We start from the raw sequence: 18,829 nt of genomic DNA on the forward strand, positions 1-18,829 counted from the left end.
AGGTTCTTCACCTCAGAGTTCCCTTTATCAGTGAAATCACAGGATTGGTCCCTATCTTAGTTGTGTAGTTATGTGTGTGTGTGTATATATGTATATATATATACATATACATATATATATATATATATGCCTTCTCCTCCAGAGGAGGCAGGAACTGTTTTTATTCCTGTTTTTTTATATCTGTAGCACCTAACACAATGTCTACGAAATAGTAGGCATTGAATAAATTCTTGTTGAGTTGAAATGAATTGAATTGAACTGAATCAAATCAAAATGAACAGAAAGGCATAGAATGGCATGGAATGTAATGGAATGAAAGCCACCCATCTGTTTACCATTTCAGGAAGAAAAATAAGATGTCAAACACTTCAAAGGTAGCTTCCTAAAAAGCTATTGAATATTAGCATTCAGAGATCTGTGGTCTCTTCTAATATTCTGTGATTCCATGTTAAATAAAGCTTTCTTGTCCTGCAATCTTACTTTTGGCCAACCCGGAATACTTGTGGTCCCTAAACATGCTTTGCACTTTCTGACTCCTTTGCCTTTGTTCTGGCCATTCCTTCTACCTAGTATGCCTTTCCTCAGATTTCATCTCTCAGGTCTTCTTGTCCAATTCTCATCCATTTTTCCAAATTAGATTCATATGCAATCTCTCCATATGCCTTTCCAGATGTTGCTAGCCAGAATTGTAACCTCTTATTTCTGAACAAATAAATCATTTTGTGATTCTCTTTTCATTTTTCACCATGTATATTCACCTTTAAAGCAGGGGCTCAAAGTGTGAAATCTACCAGCAGAGCCAAGAAAAATCTTGAGATATAGAACCAGAAAGATCTTTAGAGGTGAACTAGTCCAAACTTCATCTTTATGCATGAGTAAACTTAGTCCTAAATTGGTAGTAAGCAGAAGAACTAGTTGTCATATTTGATGCACTAGGGCTGCACTAGGGGATGCAGTGGATAGAGAACAGGACCTAGAGTCAGGAAGATTCATCTTTCTGAGTTCAACCTTAGACATTTACTGGTTGTGTAACCCTGGACAAATCACTAAACCCTGTTTGTCTTAGTTTCCTCATCTATAAAATGATCTGGAGAAGAAAATGGCAAACCATCCAGTAGCTTTGCCAAGAAAACCCCAAATGAGGTCATGAAGAAATGGACACAACTGAATTACAAAAAAGTATCACACTGCCTTCCATTACTCTAGTAGACCTCATTCCCTCTTCTGAAATATAAATGGGAGTATAAAGGGAGCATGGAAATGATAAGTGATGTGCTTAAGTTAAGCAACCAGTAATAGAGCTAGGTCCAGTCCATAAGTAACTCCAATCGAAATGGTATAATGGAAAGAAGATCAAGGTTCAAATCTCACTTCTGAATCTACTACCTGTGTGAATTTGTCACATGAAAGGAATAGATTCAGATGGTCTCTGAGGTCTCTGCTAGCTCTGAATCTATGATCCTCTGATTTTAGTTAGTGATTTGGGACAGGAGAAAGAAAGAATCAATATTCCATTACTGATTCCATTACCAAGCCCTCAAACTGTCCAAATCTCCAAAAAGGGACCATTAGAGTTGAAATCTAAAGATCTCATCAGGCTCCCCACTAAGGACCCTGGATAAGTGACAATAGACAGGACACACTGTAGAAGCAGTACCCAGAAAAGTCAGTCCATGAGGAAATTAGAAAGTTCTGGCTAAATAAACTATGGGATACTGGGAATGTGGAAGCTGTCAACAACCATTTATTAAATTCTAACTATGTGCTTGGCATTCTGCTTATATACTGATTACAAAGACAGAAATGAAATTGTTCTTTTTCTTCAAAGAGCTTATATTGCATTGGGGGGAAATGGCATATATACGTAGAATATACAAAGTAGATTCCATGTAATTTTGAGATGGAATGGAATGGAACAGAAGAGATGCTAACCATTAGAAGAATCAAGAAAGATGTCAAATAGTGAGCTCAGAAGGAAGACAGGGATTCTAATAGCCAGAGATAAGATGGGAGTACATTTTATGCATGGGACAGGAGGAGTGGAGTTATCCTATGCCAAGGATCAGGGATGAAATGTTATATATGAAGAACAAGCCAAGCTTGTTTGGATTTTTGAGTGCTATAAAAGGAACTAATATATAATACATCTGGAAAATTGGGTTGGAGTCAAATTATGAAAGACATTAACAGGGAAATAGAGGGGTTTCTAAGATAAACCTTAATTCCTATTAGAACAGAGAGAACAGGGTCCCATCAACTCAAAGAAGCAACTCCCCTCCTCATTCTCCTTTTCTCCTTTAAGACTTGCAGGTGTTTCGGAGCTTAAAGCCCTGGGGCTAGAGTCAAGAAGATCTGAATTTGAATGTGGTCTCAGGCACTTACTAGCTGTGTGACTCTGACCCAGCTGTTTAACTACCATCTGCCTCAATTTCCTCATTTTACAAATGAGGATAATAGCAGCACCTACCTTGCTTAGATGGTTATTGTGATGATCAAATGAGATAATATTTTATAAAGTGCTTAGAACAGTGCCTGGCATATAGTAAGCACTTAATAAATGCATATTTCCCTCCTTCCTTCTAACTCAAAGGCACTCTCAATATAAAGCCAAATAGACAAAGACTATCTGAGATGCACCCAGTTTTTAAGATTTGTGTTCTTAAGTCTCCCTGGTCTATACATAATAATAACAGTGACATCTTAGGGTTTATAAAGCAATTTATATACATTTTCTCATTTGACTGTCAAAAAAGCTGTTCAAGGGAGGTAATAAAGGTCCTATTATCCCCATTTTAGAGAGGCTAAGAAGTCACCTAAAATCACCTGACTGGCAAGTCTGGGTTTGAATTCAGATGTGGCAGGTCCACAGCCATCGTCTACTCTATCAAACTTGTCTCTTACTTGGTTCTCCCTTCCCCATTCTAGCATGTGTTCTTCCCTTCTTAATTATTGTATTGAGGGCATTACTTGAGCTACTGCTGCTTATATGACCATAACCACACTGGCATGTGTGGAGAAACTGTCTCATTTAGGAATGGTTTGACCCCCAATTTGGAATTGCTCCATTCTTCTATTTATTCTTGTCATGGTAAAGATGACCCTCAGCATTAGTGTCAAGCACATATGCTTTCAATGATTCTAGTGCAACAGCTCACACTTTGCATCCTCAGAGAATTGCCTAAGTCCTCTCTATTTTGAATTAGTGATAGAAAAGGGAAAGAGGAAAACATGCCCAGCATCCTCCTGTGTTTCTCTTTGTACTTTGTACCTGGGACTTGAATCAACATCACATCAGACAGGGATTATATAGGAGTCATTTAAAGCCACACTTGGGCAAATGACTTCATTTCTCTGACCTTCTGCTTCCCTTTCCATAAAATAAGAAATTTATTCTCTTTTGTTGTTGTTATTCATTTCAGTTGTGTCCAACTCTTTATGAACCCATTTGGGGTTTTCTTGACCAAGATACTGGAGTGGCTTACCATTTCCTTCTTCAGCTCATTTTGCATAGGAGGAAACTGAGGCAACAGGGTGAAGTGACTGACCTGGGGTCACACAGGGAGTAAGTGTCTGAGGCTGAACTTGAACTTAGGAAGATGAATCTTCTTTACTCCAGGCCCAGTGCTCTATCCACTGGACCACCTAGCTGCCCTAATTAACTTCTAGGATCTCTTGAAATTTTAAAGTTGCATAATTCTTTATTATTTATTATGGTCACATCATATTTAGGCTTATTTAAGGTAAAAACAAAACCTCTACCCTCTACAAGTGCCTGTGTGATCTTGAGTATGTTACTTCTCTCTGGGGCTTAGTTTCCTCATCAGTCAAATGAGAAGATAGCATTAGATGACGTCTAAAATCTCTTCAGGCTCTGCGTCTTATGATCCTAAGTGTGGCACTGAATAGACATTAATAGCAAGTGGTTAGGAGAGCTCTGAAAAGTTTCTCAGTTCGGCATCATTACACTGTAGGCAATTAGGTGGCTAATTAGAATGGCCTAGTTTAAGCATTTTGGAGAAAGCTTGATTTCAGAACTGCAGCAACATATCCCCTCTCATTCTTATAAGCCTATGAAATTTTTATTTTTAAATCCAGTGAAAAGATGGGAGGAAAGAAAGAAAAATCTTGGTTAAATTTCATTCTGTCTGGTGACATACAGTATAATAGAAAGAATACTGGATCATAGGATTTAGAACTAGAAGGGAATGTGTCACTCTTCCCTGCTTCACAGATGATAAAATTAAGATTTAGAGAAGTGATTTTACTCAAGGTCACACAGGTACTAGCAGAATGCAGATAATTTGCTGAGTTCTTACTCACATCCCCTCCTTTGATCTATAAGTGAGGAAACTGAGTTTTTAGGATGATAGAAATCAGAGCAGGAATAGAAGAGATGCTAGAACCCATCTAACTTGACCCTATCATTTACAAACGATTAAATTAAAAGGCCACAAAGTGAAGTAATATCCTTAAAATTAAACAGGTATTAAGTAGCAAAGCCAGAATTGGAACCCAGACCCCCTGACTCCAAATCCAGCAGTCCCACAAAGCAGAGAAATTAACTGGCTAACCTCTGATTGTATGATTCCATGAGGGAAGTAAGTTAGAAGTTGTTAGGAATCCTAATGGCTCTAACATGAACTGAGTGTTAATTCAACAAATATTAATTCATCACTCATTGTATGCAAGGAACCCTGGCTAGCACTGTGACATTTAGGGAAATGTTTGGGGCGTAGGTGACAAATGATCTAGATGTTTTCTTAAAAAAGTTTAAGTGCTGAGCTATAAAACAGTAAGCTATAGTTTAATAAAATTTAAGAGTTCAGGAAGAGAGTTGGAAGTCAACTTTGGGTCCAACCTTTGACCCAATGCAGTATATTTCTCCAAATTTGTTATCTAACCTGTATCTAAGAGTTTCTAAGACCTCTAAGTCTTCTTCTCATGGTTAAATACTACGTAGTTCCTTTCAGCCCATTATAAATATGATATAGTTTCTGAACTGGCCCTCAGACTCTCCCAACATTCTGACTGCCTGCCTCTAGCTTGCCACTATCAGTCTTAAAGCATTCTTCCCAGAAATGAACACAATATACAATATTCTGACCTGATCAGTGCAGAATATTTCAGGCTATTACTTCTTATGATCTAGACATTATACTTATATTAATGCAGCCTAAGTTCACATGAGCTATTTTTTTCCCTCTCCCTCCTGTTGGTTCACTGAATTAAGCCTTTTCACTAGAATAGCTAGTAAGATAAGCCCTCCACATTCTGGACTTCTGTCACTGTTGTTGTTGCTACTGTTAACTTGAATACAAGATTTTACATTTTTTATTTGGCCCCTTAGTCCATCCAAGCTATTATAATCTTTTGGGATCTCAATCCTGTTATCTCATATACTAGCTATCTCTTCGGGCTTCTGTCTGTTCATCCAAGTCACTGCTAAAAATACTAAGGGTGAGTTCTCTGGCACTCGAGACCTTCCTCCAGATTTAAAGAGCTCATTAATTCATATACTTGGGGAAAAGTTGATCAGCCAAACACAGAGTCATTTAATGGTGACACCCCTAATCTTCATTTCTTCATCTATTAGAAAGAGAAAGATAGGAAATCATGAAGGGCAACTGACAGGAGTCCTGGGAACAAGTAGAGAAAGGGTGCCAGGGGCAGTAATAAAAATGGCTAGCTTTTATATAATATTTTAAGGTTTCAAAACACTTTAAAAATTAATTTGACCCTAACACTCCTGTAAGTTAGGTGCCATTATTATACCTATTTTACAGGTCAGGAAACTGAGGCTAGTGACTTCCCCAAGGTCACACAGCAAGTAAGTGTCTGAAGCTGGATTTGAATTTAGGCCCAAGACTCTATCCTTCATGACACCTAGCCGCCTCTGTAAGGTGGAGAAGGTGGCTTAGAATCAACTTATCTTCAGTGCTTCAAATCAATTGACATATCATTACTCTTTTGAAACAAATTCCAATTTTTCTTCTCACCTAAAGCTCATCCTGGGAAACAATATATTTAAAGATCTCGGGCTCCCAGAAGCTGTTTCAGACACACATGACAAGGACCAGGCAGGGGAGGGGATGGCTTTACCTAGGAAACAGGGCGAGAAACGGTCCCATCTGTTCTACCTGGTGCTGCCTGGCATGGGCCAACTGCTCTGTCAGGTGGAGAAGCTACAGGAAAGGATTCTACCATCAGAAGCCACACAACAACCAAGAGTAACATCACGTCAGACCAGCTGCCGAGGTTTTTCACAAGGCATTCCCAGAAGAACAACAAGAAGACAGCGTGGTGGAAAAATACAAGCAAAAGCTAGGTCAGTCCTGAGCCCAGACAGATCATGACAATGCAGTGATGCTCACAAAAAGATCCCCCCCCCCACAGGAAGAAGCAGATAAAGAAGAGACTGGTGAAGTGAGCAGACCTGAAAGGTGACCAGCAGAAGAGTATTTGTTTTGTTTTGTTTTCCAGAATCCTACTCAAGAATTCTACTCAACTCCATCCATGCAAGATGAATATCTGCAGTTTGAACCAGACCATGAATCTATACTGATTTCAGCAAAGAGAATTCTTCAAGTCAGAAAGTGGTACCTAGCACAGTCCTCAGTAAAACAACTGATAAGGCAATAAACCTGTAGTCAGGAAAACCTCCATTCAAATCCAGTCTTGAGTATTTACTAGCTATGTGACCCTAAGCAAATAACTTAACCTCTGTCTGCCTCAGTTTCCTCATCTGTTAGCACCTAGCTCCCAATATATTATGGTACAGCACCTGATATATAGTGGGAGACTAATAAAGGGTTGCTAGTTAACTAAAATCTGGGCTTGAATTATAACTTCTGAAAAATATTGGCCAAGTTACTGACCTCTCAGAGCCACCGCTTCCTCATGTCTACTATAAGTATTTTAATTATTATACTAGCTAAGTCATAGGGAATGATGATTAGATCAGATCATGCTAGAGATCAGATTTACCTACTTTTCAGCTAGACATTTGCCAAAGATGGGTGGGTCTTTTGTGGGAAATATGGAGATACATGAGATAGATTCTAGTCAATTTAAGTGGATTTGGAGATAGTTAAATGGTTGGGTCTCCAAAGAAATATGGTGTCAACTGGTAAAAGGGTCTACAGTGGCATGCCTTAGGAATTTCCCACTGGCACTTTGCTATTTATTAGTGACTTCAATGAAGTCATAGATAGCATGATTAAATCTGGACAGTATATACTTATGTATTAAACTGTAACAAAGAGTCAGGATCCAAAAATGGCTTCACAGGCTAAAATGACAAGCTCCTTGAAGGCAGGGATTATTTCATTTTTTGTCCTTTTTTTGGTGCCTAACAGTGCATAGTAGATGGTAGATATTTAATAAATCTTTCTTGATTTATTGAATCTAATATAATGATATACAATACAGACAATTGTGAAGTCCTACCATCAAGTTCCAAACATCAACGTTGTAATTCTAAGACAGGAAAGTCATGGCCAGAAAGAGGATCATATGAGAAAGATCAAGGGGATTCAGCGGGCTGCAAGTTCAAGATGAGGCAAGAGTATGCTATGCTAGACAAAAAAGTGAATGAAGTCTTAAGCTGAAAAGTATGGGGGACCAAGGAGTTGATAGTGATACTATAGTGCAGTGATTCCCAAAGTGGGTGCTACCACCTCCTTGTAGGTGCTACAGCGATCGGGGGGGAAGGGTAGGGTGATGGCCACAGGTGCATTTATCTTTCCTATTAATTGCTATTAAAATTTAAAAAAAATTAATTTCTAGGGGGCTAAGTAATATTTTTTTCTCAAAGGGGGTGGTAGGCCAAAAAAGTTTGGGAACCACTGCTATAGTGGATACCAGTGAACATCTGGAACATTGTTTTCAGTTCTAAGTACTTGTTTTAAGGGGGAAAAAACTGACAAACTGGGGACCATCCAGAGGAGGATGACAAAAAAAAAACCTTGTCTAGATCCTTTTATATTAAGGTTGGTTGAAGGAAATGTGGAGGAGGGAAGGAAAGGAGAGGAAATAATAAGTATATAAGAACATACTATATGCTAGGCACTGTGCTACATGCTGTATAAATATTATCTCTTGGGGGTGAGATGACTTAGAAGGAACATGAGAACAGTCATCAAGTATTGAAACCACTCACACAGTTGAGGGGTTAGTCTTATTCTGCCTGGCCCCAAATAAAACAAGGAACAATAAGTGGGGATTTGGAAAGATACAACCTTCAGCTCTTCAGCTCCATATAAATAAAGTGCCCTAACAATTAGAGATGACTGAATGGAATGGGCTGCTTTAGAAATAAGAAGAGATTTCAAGTTAAAGAGTGAATGTACTGTTGACAATGCAGGGATTATGATTAAGGTATAGATCAGACAGAACAGTTTGAGCTCCATTTCATTTCTGGGATTCTGAAATTCTGTGACTTCACTTCTAAACTTTAGGCTTCTAATATGTGAAAGGTGGTAGAATCTAACTGAAGTAACCAACATCCTAATACATTCTCCCACAATCAATGTGAGTGGGTTACTATATTCGCCATCTTATTTTTCTTCATCCTTTGTTTTCCAAAAAGACAAATAACAGCACAGATAATGTCTTGACTTGCTTGTGGGTTGAATTTAAGTGAGGCAGAGTTGCACAAAGTCATTAGCCTCACCATGTCTTCCAAAGTCATTGAAGTCTAGTGGAAAGATGAAAGTCAGGAAGACTGGAGATGGTCTGGTATGTAGTGGATGACCTTGGAGTTTTCCATGGCTGACTAAGCTCTAATGACTACTCCACAATGTCTACTTCAATCACCTCCATGGTGCTGGAATAAATTGTTCTCATCTATCCATTCTGCTGAGGGAAGTCTTCACATGCTTTGAATAGACACTCACCCCCCCAGTTCATGGACAGGTTTGAAACCTGTCAGTTATGCTCAACCTGGTTTAGTCCATCTGCAGAAAGTTTTCCTAGAGCATGGACACAGTGCATGCTACAACTTCTTGGAGCCAGAGGTGAGAATTGGGTGACAGGGAGATGCGAAAGGTAGATGGCAGCCCTGAAGGGGGCTCTACCAGCCCTAACATAAGAGGTGCTAGTTCCCCATGAATACCCTCTGTACTCCCACTCCTCCTTCTAAAACCAAAAATAAAGCAAATTTCCTAACTTAATAAAAACTCATAACATTACTCCTATGCTAAAAGACTTTCTAGTAGCAGCTCATCAATTCCTTCATATAAAAATGGGGGTGTTGAATTTAGCAACAGAAGTCCATATTCCTTAGTATGGCATTCAAGATATTTCATAATCAACCTCCAACCTAGCTTTGCTGACATGCCTTCCATTAATCCTGCAGAAACCATACACTGCCATCAAATTGCTCTATTGAATACTCTGTAAGAGTGCAGTGCAGTCTCTTCGCTGTCCCCTGAACATACCCTGTATTTTCCCACCTCCTTTGCTTTACCCTTACTATTTCTCCTTTAAGAAATGCCCTCTTAATCTTCTCAGCTTATTCTTCAAGGTCAAAATCAAATTTCACCTTCTTAACGCATTCTATGACCATCCCAGACCATATGATATCTCCCTTCTCCCAACGTCTATGGCATCCTTTCCATGCCCCTTATTTGGCAAGCACCAGATATTGCCTGGCATTATTAATTACAGTTTCAGAGGATCCTATAGCTTGAGCTGGAAGGGAACTTGGTGACAATCTCTTTCAGCCTGCTCTGACTCTTCATCTAGGAAACCTAGGCTCAGAGAGGATTAATCTTTTCATATGTATCATGCAAAGTAAACGTCTTTCTCCCAAAACAGCTAGCATTCAATTTACAAATATTGCATTTAATCCTCATATTAACCCTAAGAAACAGGTGCTATTATTATCCTTATTTAACAGATGAGGAAACTAAGGCAGAGAGAGATCAAGTCACTTCCCCAGAGTCAAAGAGTTAATAAGTAACTGAGGCTAGATTTGAATTTAGGTCTTCCTGAGTCTCCCATTAGACTGTGTGTTACTTGAGAGTAGAGATTGTCTCTTGCCTTTCTTTGAGTCCCCAGCACTTAGCACAAGGCCTGACACAGAGTAGGCTCTTAACAAATACATAAGTAGCCAACTAACTCCAGATCCACTGTTCTATCCACCTCGCTACCTAGCTACCTACTAGTAGGCAGGAGAATATAAACTCCTTGAGGATATACTATGGCTTCTTTATGAAGTACAGAGTTTTACGTATAATGAGCCTCAGTAAATAATATGTAGGATGCTATGCTAGAAGGACCTTAGAGATTATCTTTTCCAGCATCCTCTTCCTTTTATAGATGAGGAAACTAAAACCCAGAAAAGTGAAAGTGATTTGGCCAATGTCACACAAGTAGCAAATAATGAAACCAGAGATTGGGACACAGATATTTTTTATTATGAATTGAATGTTCTTTGAAGTCATACAACCTTTGAATTTATTATAATAGTAAAACAGATTTAGACTTGGAAAAAACCTTAGAGGTCATCTAACCAATCGCCTTGTTTTACTCATGAAGAAAAAAGGGGCCCAGTAAGATTAATACTTGTTCAATGTCACATAGAAAGTATAAGCTTGAGATCTGAACTCAGGATCTCTGACTATAGAGGCAGCATTTGAAAAAATGCAAATGTAATAATTAAAAGGAAGTATTATACTATACTACAATATACTAATAATTCTCTTGTTTGGGCCACAATAGTTATTTTCCCCCTTACTACTCCCTTTTGCCAAAATTTGACCAACAGATAGAAAGTGTTGAATGGTAATGGTGGTAGTGGTGAAAGGCTAAGAGAAGAGGGAGAATGGCTATTTGGCTAGCATAAGAAAGCCCAGTAGAGTAAGAGGTAGGGATAGACAGATTGTTATACGTATGGGTGGTAGGAGGTAAGGAAAAGATGATGTTAAGATATTAGGTTGGGATAGGATTGACCTGTGACTTCATTGACATACGAAACCCCAGGATGAGGAAACTCCCTATCAATACAAGTCAGTCCCTTCTTTGAATTGTTGACTCATAATGTCACTCATAATGTGTTGCCCCTTTTTGCTTTTCAGCAGAGGTATAGTTCAGGTTAAGGAAACCTGCAGTGGATTGCCTGACTTTCAGAGTGTCCCTGGTGTCCAGGATTTTGAGCCATCTTTTTACCATCATTGGGAAACCCAAATTAAATTGGAATCTATCCAATGCCCCCAATTCATTCTCTCTAGTCCACATCAGACAAAGTAATTGAACAGATGGACACTGCATTGTGTCTGGGAGTCCAACCAACTCTGGCTGTGTTGGATGGGGAGAGAAAACATACACAAGCTGGGTGAATTCTGCAAACTACCAAAAGGGGTGGAGCCAGAAACCATTCCCCCAATTTTGAAGTTGCCCAGTTTGGGGAGTTTAAATGAACTCTCTCACTGTTTATCTTCTCTTAATATCCACCCCATTTCCATCTGGAATGCCAACCAACAGCTGGCTCCTCAGTAGACAACACTGCTACAATTAACTACCTGGCAGGGAGTAACTGCCCACTGGAACTGATGGGTCCTTTCTACAGAGCCAGATATGCCCGCCTCTGCCTTCTTCTAGTATGGGAAGTTGGTAGGAGAGCAGAGACCTTTCATAACCCTTATCCTTTCCTAAATAAACACTCTTCAGCCCACCTTGATCATAACATGGGATGGGTATGGGAAGTGGAGTAGGACTGTTAGGAGGAGGGAATTAGAAGGACAAGATTCCCGTTTTCCAAATATTTAAAGGTTTGCCCTTTGGAGAAAGAAACCAACTTATTCTATTTTGCCCAAAAGGGCCAAACTGAGGTCAGTGGATAGAAATTACAAGAAGGCAGGTCTTGACTTAACATAATGAAGAATTTCCTAATAATCAGAGCTTTCCAAAAATGAGATAAACTGCCAAAGTATGGACCGATTTCCTTGGCACTTTTAAGTATTTAAATAGGTTAAATTACTATTTTGTAGGAATGGATATTAAGGAAAAGATACCAAATAGATAAGGGCAAGACTAGCCTAAAGAGACTTTTGGTATTTGGGTTTTGTTTTTTTTTTTTTTTTGGTTTATTTGTTTTTTAACATAGGCAGTTATGTGATCCATTTGACAGTACTAGACTTGGTGTCAAGAAGACTTGCATTCAAATCCATCTTCTGATATTAACTGTGCAATGCTGGGCAAGTAAGTCATTTAAACCTCCATCTGCCTGTTTTGTCATCTGTAAAATGGGGATAACAATTATTGTTGAGAAGATAAAATGAGATAATATTTGTAAAGCACTATCAAAATGCTCAGTTTTTTTTAAACATTTCTATTAAACACTTAATATGTCTGTTGATTTGAGTTGAATTGACTTGAATGGAATTCACTGATCTCTGACATAACAATGAATTTCAGAATCCCAGGATTTTGGAGCTCAATGAGTAGCCAAAGTCGTCTAGGACAGCAAATCATATCAGTTTGTCTTCAGTGAGTTGTCCCTGAAGGATAAGCTGCAATGGGTTTCCTTTTACTAATTTTTAAAATTGTTTTTTTTACTTTTAGAAAAATTGTCCATGGTTACATGTTTCATTTTTTTACTTTCCCCTTCACCCCCTCAAACTCGCCCCCCCATAGCTAACTCACATTTCCACTGGTTTTAACATGTGTCATCAATCAAGACTTATTTACATATATTTGATAGTTGCATTGGTGTGGTCCTTTCAGGTCTACATTCCCAATCATGACCTCATCAACTCAGTTGTTCAAGTAGTTGTTTTTCTTCTGTATTTCCTCTCCTGCAGTTCTTCCTCTGAATGTGGGTAGCATTCTTTTCCATAAATCCCTCAGAATTGTCCTGGGTCATTGCATTGCTGCTAGTACAGATGTCCATTACATTCTATTTTACCACAGTGTATCAGTCTCTATGTACAATGTTCTTCTGGCTCTGCTCCTTTCACTCTGCATCAATTCCTGGAGGTCTTTCCAGTTCACCTGGAACTCCTCCAGTTTATTATTCCTTTGAGCACAATAGTATTCCATCACCAGCATATACCACAATTTGTTCAGCCATTCTCCAATTGAAAGGCATACCCTCGTTTTCCAGTTTTTTGCCACCACAAAAAGCGCAGCTATAAATATTTTTGTACAAGTCTGTTTATCTATGATCTCTTTGGGGTACAAACCCAGCAATGGTATGGCTGGATCAAAGTGCAGGCATTCTTTCATCACTTTTTGGACATAATTCCAAATTGCCATCCAGAATGGTTGGATCAGTTCACAACTCCACCAGCAGTGCATTAATGTCCCAATTTTGCCACATCCCCTCCAACATTCATTACTCTCCCCTGCTATCATTTTAGCCAATCTGCTAGGAGTGAGGAGATACCTCAGAGTTGTTTTGATTTGCCTCAAATGCCCACTTTTTCCAGATTTCGGGTCACTGAAGATCAAGGAAACACATTCACTCTTAATTTCTTAGTTTTGTGGTAAAATATGATCTGCCCCCAACTGGACTTTCTCAAGAGTCCCATCCAGCATCCCCAGAGTAGTATAAAGAAGCAGAATTTGTGTACATATGCAGGTAGGGTGGGATGAAGTGTGGGGTTTGCTGTCAACTTTTTGCTACCTGTCTGACCTTGGACAAGTCACATCCACCTTTTTGAGTTTTAATTTCAACATCTATACATCGAAAGGACTTCAATAGATTGAAATAAGTGCATATACCAGAAGCAGAAAAGAACACTTGGATCATCAGTTAAGTCTTCAGTATGAAAAGACATTCAGTGCCTTCCATCTTTAGGTACATGAGATTCTTTTCATCAGAAAATATGGCAAAGGGCAAATTCAGAACTATTGCCTGCTAAGCTTTGCTGCTTTTCAGCCTTATTCAATCCTCACTCCCCCTCCCTCACTACTGCTCCCTCCTCCCCTTTTCTCTAGCTCTCCTCATTTTTCCTGACTTCCCAGAGAAGCAACAGAGCATGATCCATGGGTGTTTACCAGCTTGGATGCTGGCTCGTGGGCAGCTTTGGGGGAGAAGAGTTAATATTCCATGCAGCAAGGCTAAATCACTTTCCAAACAGAAGCAGTCGACTGGGCTGGAGCCAGCTATCAGGAAAGAGCTTCTAACGCAGCAATGCGGAGAGATTTATTTTCATGTCACATCTTTCATAAAGCACGACAAAGCACTCAACCAGAAGAGGAAAAGAACCACTCCCCACTGCAAAAACCCAGTGGTGAGAATGCGCAGCAGAGCTACTGGGCCTTCCCGGTGTGTCTGGGTCAATCCCCACTCACACATCTGAGGCCCTCAGGCATGGTATCCATAGAGAAATGCCTTCTCCCATGGAAGAATAAACTGGTGTTCAACTTGTTCTTCTCTGGCTACAGCACTTATTTCAATTTAATCAAGTCTCCTTATTTTAGAGATGAGGAGTATTCTAAAAGGTGGAAATGACTTGGCCAAGGTCACACTGGGAGCAAGTAACAAAGTCGGGAAGTCAGAGTCAGATTGTATGATTCCAAATCTAGTGCTCTTTTGATTCTGTCATATTACTTCTGTGACAATTATAATAATGTCATTGATTGTCAAACCAAACTAAAATACACATTGGGCCCAGTGCCCAGAAAACCACCAGCCAGTCCCGAAGGTGGATACTCACAAAAGAAAACCCCTGGGAGATGACAAGTGAAATGAAAAAGTATAGATGGGAATGGAGGAAAGAGAGAAAGTAGGCAAAAGGGTCACTTACCTTGAGGAATGAAGACAGGCTTTACACTCTATCACAAATTGTTCAACTCAGTTTTGAGACTAAACCTTCTTAGAGTCCAGATTTCCCAGAGGACCTATTAATTAGTAGTGACATATTTCTACAGAATCTTTCAGTTTCTAAAATGCCTTCTTTGTGATAATTCTGCAGGAGAGGTGGTGTCAGCATATTATCTCCATTTTACAAAGGTGGACATTGAGGTTCAGAGAGGTGAATAATTCACTGGGGTCCTGTCACTAATGAATCTTGATAGAGAAGGATTCAAATGTAAGTTTTCTGACTTTGGGTTTTTCCACAGGTAGGAATTGAATGAGATCTTTCCTGGGACTTGGCCCTAGGCTTTTACTTCATGTAGCAAGGATGGAGTTCCTGGTCATGCAACACAACCTGCACTGGCCAGTTTTATCAGCATGCTAGAAGAAGGCCAAATTCACAGGTGACAGAAGTCCTCTCAGAAGAGGTAACCCATTAAAGATTGATTGTGATCAAACATCCTTGCCTTCTGTGGCCCCTCCATCAAATCTATGGGTCAAAGGATGAAATGACAACTGATTTTATATATTGCTGTAAAGTTTGCAGAATAGCTTATCTACAATATCTCACTTAAACCTCATAACAACAATTGAGATAGGTCCTTCAGATATTTAGATCCATTTAACAAAGGAGGAATTGCCTGTAGTCAAAGGCGTTAGAGGCAAGATTTGAACCCAATTCTTCCAGATCCCAACATCATACCAAACTGCATTGATGAACTGTGATGAATGCTAAAAGAACTTGCCTAAGAGTTAGAGCCATGGCTTACTGGTTAACTTAATCCTCCTTTATCCTTAGCAACATTTAAGTGACCACTGTGTTGGGACTGGAATTACATGGAAAGGTATCCCCTAGTTAAGCTGCAGGATTATCCTTTCTACCCTCAAAGATTAAGGAGAAAATGCTATTACAAGTATATGGTAAATTATTCAGAAATCACAGGTTCAGCCTCTGTATATCTACTGAGAAGTAAGTAAGTGATACAAAGAGGAGCATATGAGGACCTGTACATAGTGTGATGGGTCAACCAAGCACACTGAGCCTAGGAGAATTTATTTGTCCTTAGTTCATGATCTTTTGGTATCTAACTTTCTCTGTTTCCAATGTATATAAAGTAAAAATTGACCTGAAGAGTGAAAGACTTATAAGAGCTGACCCAGAGCCAGGTTATACCAACAGAGTTGGGAGTCACTGAGCAGCCAAAGAGAGGAAGAACTTCTGAGGATAGACAGGCAGAACTCACAGCTTCACAGTAGGGAAAGGGCTATCCTTAAAACAACATTTAAGGAGAAAGTGTAAGTCAAGTGAATTGTTATTTGTTCAGTTGTTTTCCACTAGTGTCTGATGCTTTGTGACTTTGTTTGAGGTTTCCCTGGCAAAGATATTGGAGTGGTTTGTTATTTCTTCCTTTAGCTTGTTTTACAGATGAAGAAACCGAGGCCAATAGGATTAAATGACTTGCCCAGGGCCACATAGCAAATCAGAGTCTAAGGACAGATTTGAACTCAGAAAAATGAATCTTCCTGATCCCAAGCTCAGCACTCTATACACTGTAACACCTATACCACCACTGTGCCACCACAGCAACACCTAGCTGTCATATGAATACCATTTTACAGATGAGGAAACTGATGCCTAGAGAATGTACTTGTACATAGTCACCCAATTAAATAGTGACAGAGTTGGCTTCAGACACTTCCTAGGTATGTGACCCTGGGCAAATCACTTAACCCCCACTCCCTAGTCCTTACTACTCTTTTCCTTAGAACACAGTATTGTTCCTTGGAGCACAGTATTGATTCTAAGACAGAAGGATTTTTTTTTAAGTTAAAGAATCAAGATCTGAAAGGGGGTCCTCTAGACAATAATTACTCTAGTTCTGAGACCCAGGTGTCCAGCATCAAAGAAAAAGGGGGAAGTATTTGGGGGTCCATTACCATCTTACCTTTCAATGTCCTTCTCCTCCCTGAATACCCAATTAAATTCACTAAGTATTTTTAAGCACCTACTACATGCAGGCAAAGAGGATACTTCTGACTTGCCACGAATCAAAGTACTCATTCATCATCCATGTAAAGGGTCTTTCCAGGGATTTATCTAACAATTTATCCATGCCTATAGTTTACATCAGAGTCTACCCAACATGCTGGAGCCCTTTCTCAATTTTTCTTGACATCAAGAGGATACCAGCAGGACACACAGGCTCTCTTAATGACCAGCTCATCTTTTTTAAATATATATTTTCAATATCTTTTGCATGACTTCTCTGTCATTTCTTATCTGCAAGTTATTTGAAAGGAATATACAAGGCTCATGAGACACAAAGACAAAGCAAAAAAAATAGTCCTGGACTTCAAGAAATGTACATAGTACTAGTGAATATATTTAAGAAGGATACATAAAATAATAATTTGGGGGAAAAGAGAATGGTAACATGTAGATGGATCAGAAACTGCTTCCTGTAGGTGACACCTGAATTGAGCCTTAAGAAATCTAAAAAAGTAAAGATGAGATGATCTATTCTAGGAATGTAAGATAGACCATGTAAATACATAGTCTTGGGTGATGAAATGCCAATTACGGAAAATAGCAATCAGACCTGTTTAGCTAGAATGGGGACTTAATGAGAGGGACCACTGTTAAATAGACCTAGAAAACTAGGCTGGAATCTGATTGGGAAGGGCTTGAAGGACTAAGCTTAAGGGTTTGTGTTTTTTCCTCATAATTCTTGAGGGCAGGGAGGTGCCATTAATAAGGACACTGGAATTTTCTAGTTTAGATGGTTGCAAATAAAGAAGATTCCATTAATTAGAAAGATCCAGAAAAGAGACAGGATAAGGTGGAGAGAGTACCAAGCAAGAGAAAGTATGCCGAGGATAGACAGTTAATTGAACTGAAAAAAGACAGGGTCAAAAAAGTGGAAACTCCCCACACCCCCCAATATACTTCTGTAACATCTTACATTTGTTTTCTTCTCTCTACTCATAGGACCATCACCCTAGCTTAGTCTTTTTTGTACTCTTGCCTTAATAATCACAATAGCCACCTAACTGGCTTCTTCTTGGCTTCCAGTCTTTCCTTTCTCCAATCTACCTTCCAAAAAGTTGCAAAAAGAATCTTATTAAAACAGAAGTCTGGCCATGTCCCTCCTTTCCTCATGAATTATTCACTCCTTACTGCCTTGAAGATAAAACACAAACCCTTAAGCTTAGCCCTTCAAGTCCTTCCCAGTCGGACTCCAGCCTACTCTTCTAGGTCTATTTAACAGTGGTCCCTCTCAGGAAGTCCCCATTCTAGCTAAACAGGTCTGATGTCTATTTTACATACTTGGCATTTCCTCATCCTAATCTCTCTCCGGAACTCAATATATACCTAGAATTTTTTCCAAGCACAAATTGATAAATGATTGTCCTATGTTTTAGGTTGCCCCTACCTAATAAAGCTCCAAAGGTCAGATAAAATTGACATTAAAAAAAAAAGGTAAAGAACTGGTCAGTTGTGTTTTAATTGACATAAAAAAGCTAAAGAACTAGGATAGAATCAAATAGCACTTATTAGCTAAGGGTTTTTTCCAAGGGTGGAAAAAGGAGAAATGGAGAGAACAAAAGTGGCCATCAACATGGAAACAATCCTTTTCTTGATCTTCATCCACCTTCCCATGTTAATATTATCATGGATTGGAAAATCAGGAACCAATTCCCATGGGCAGTAATGAGGTAGGAGGGACTAAGATAGAGGCATGGCCAGTCAGGAGCATGTAAAAGGGGCCAAAGAATAAATCAATTCTCTGGTCCCAACTTTCCCAACCATCTGGACCTTGACTTTTTAGGAAGCTGTGAATTTGTTATTTCCTGATGGCAATGGCTGGGTTTTATCACTTGAACTATGTCTGAGAACTCTCCTGTAGAAATCTATAGAGAGGTGAAGAAAAGCCTTAGTGAAGGCAGTCTCGAGCTCAACTCAGAGATTTGTGCCCCATACAACAGTAGAGGATGTGTAGGGAAACTGCCAAAATATGTTTTTGT

The sequence above is a fragment of the Gracilinanus agilis genome, chromosome 2 (genome assembly GCF_016433145.1).
Source record: "Gracilinanus agilis isolate LMUSP501 chromosome 2, AgileGrace, whole genome shotgun sequence".
NCBI lineage: Eukaryota > Metazoa > Chordata > Mammalia > Didelphimorphia > Didelphidae > Gracilinanus > Gracilinanus agilis.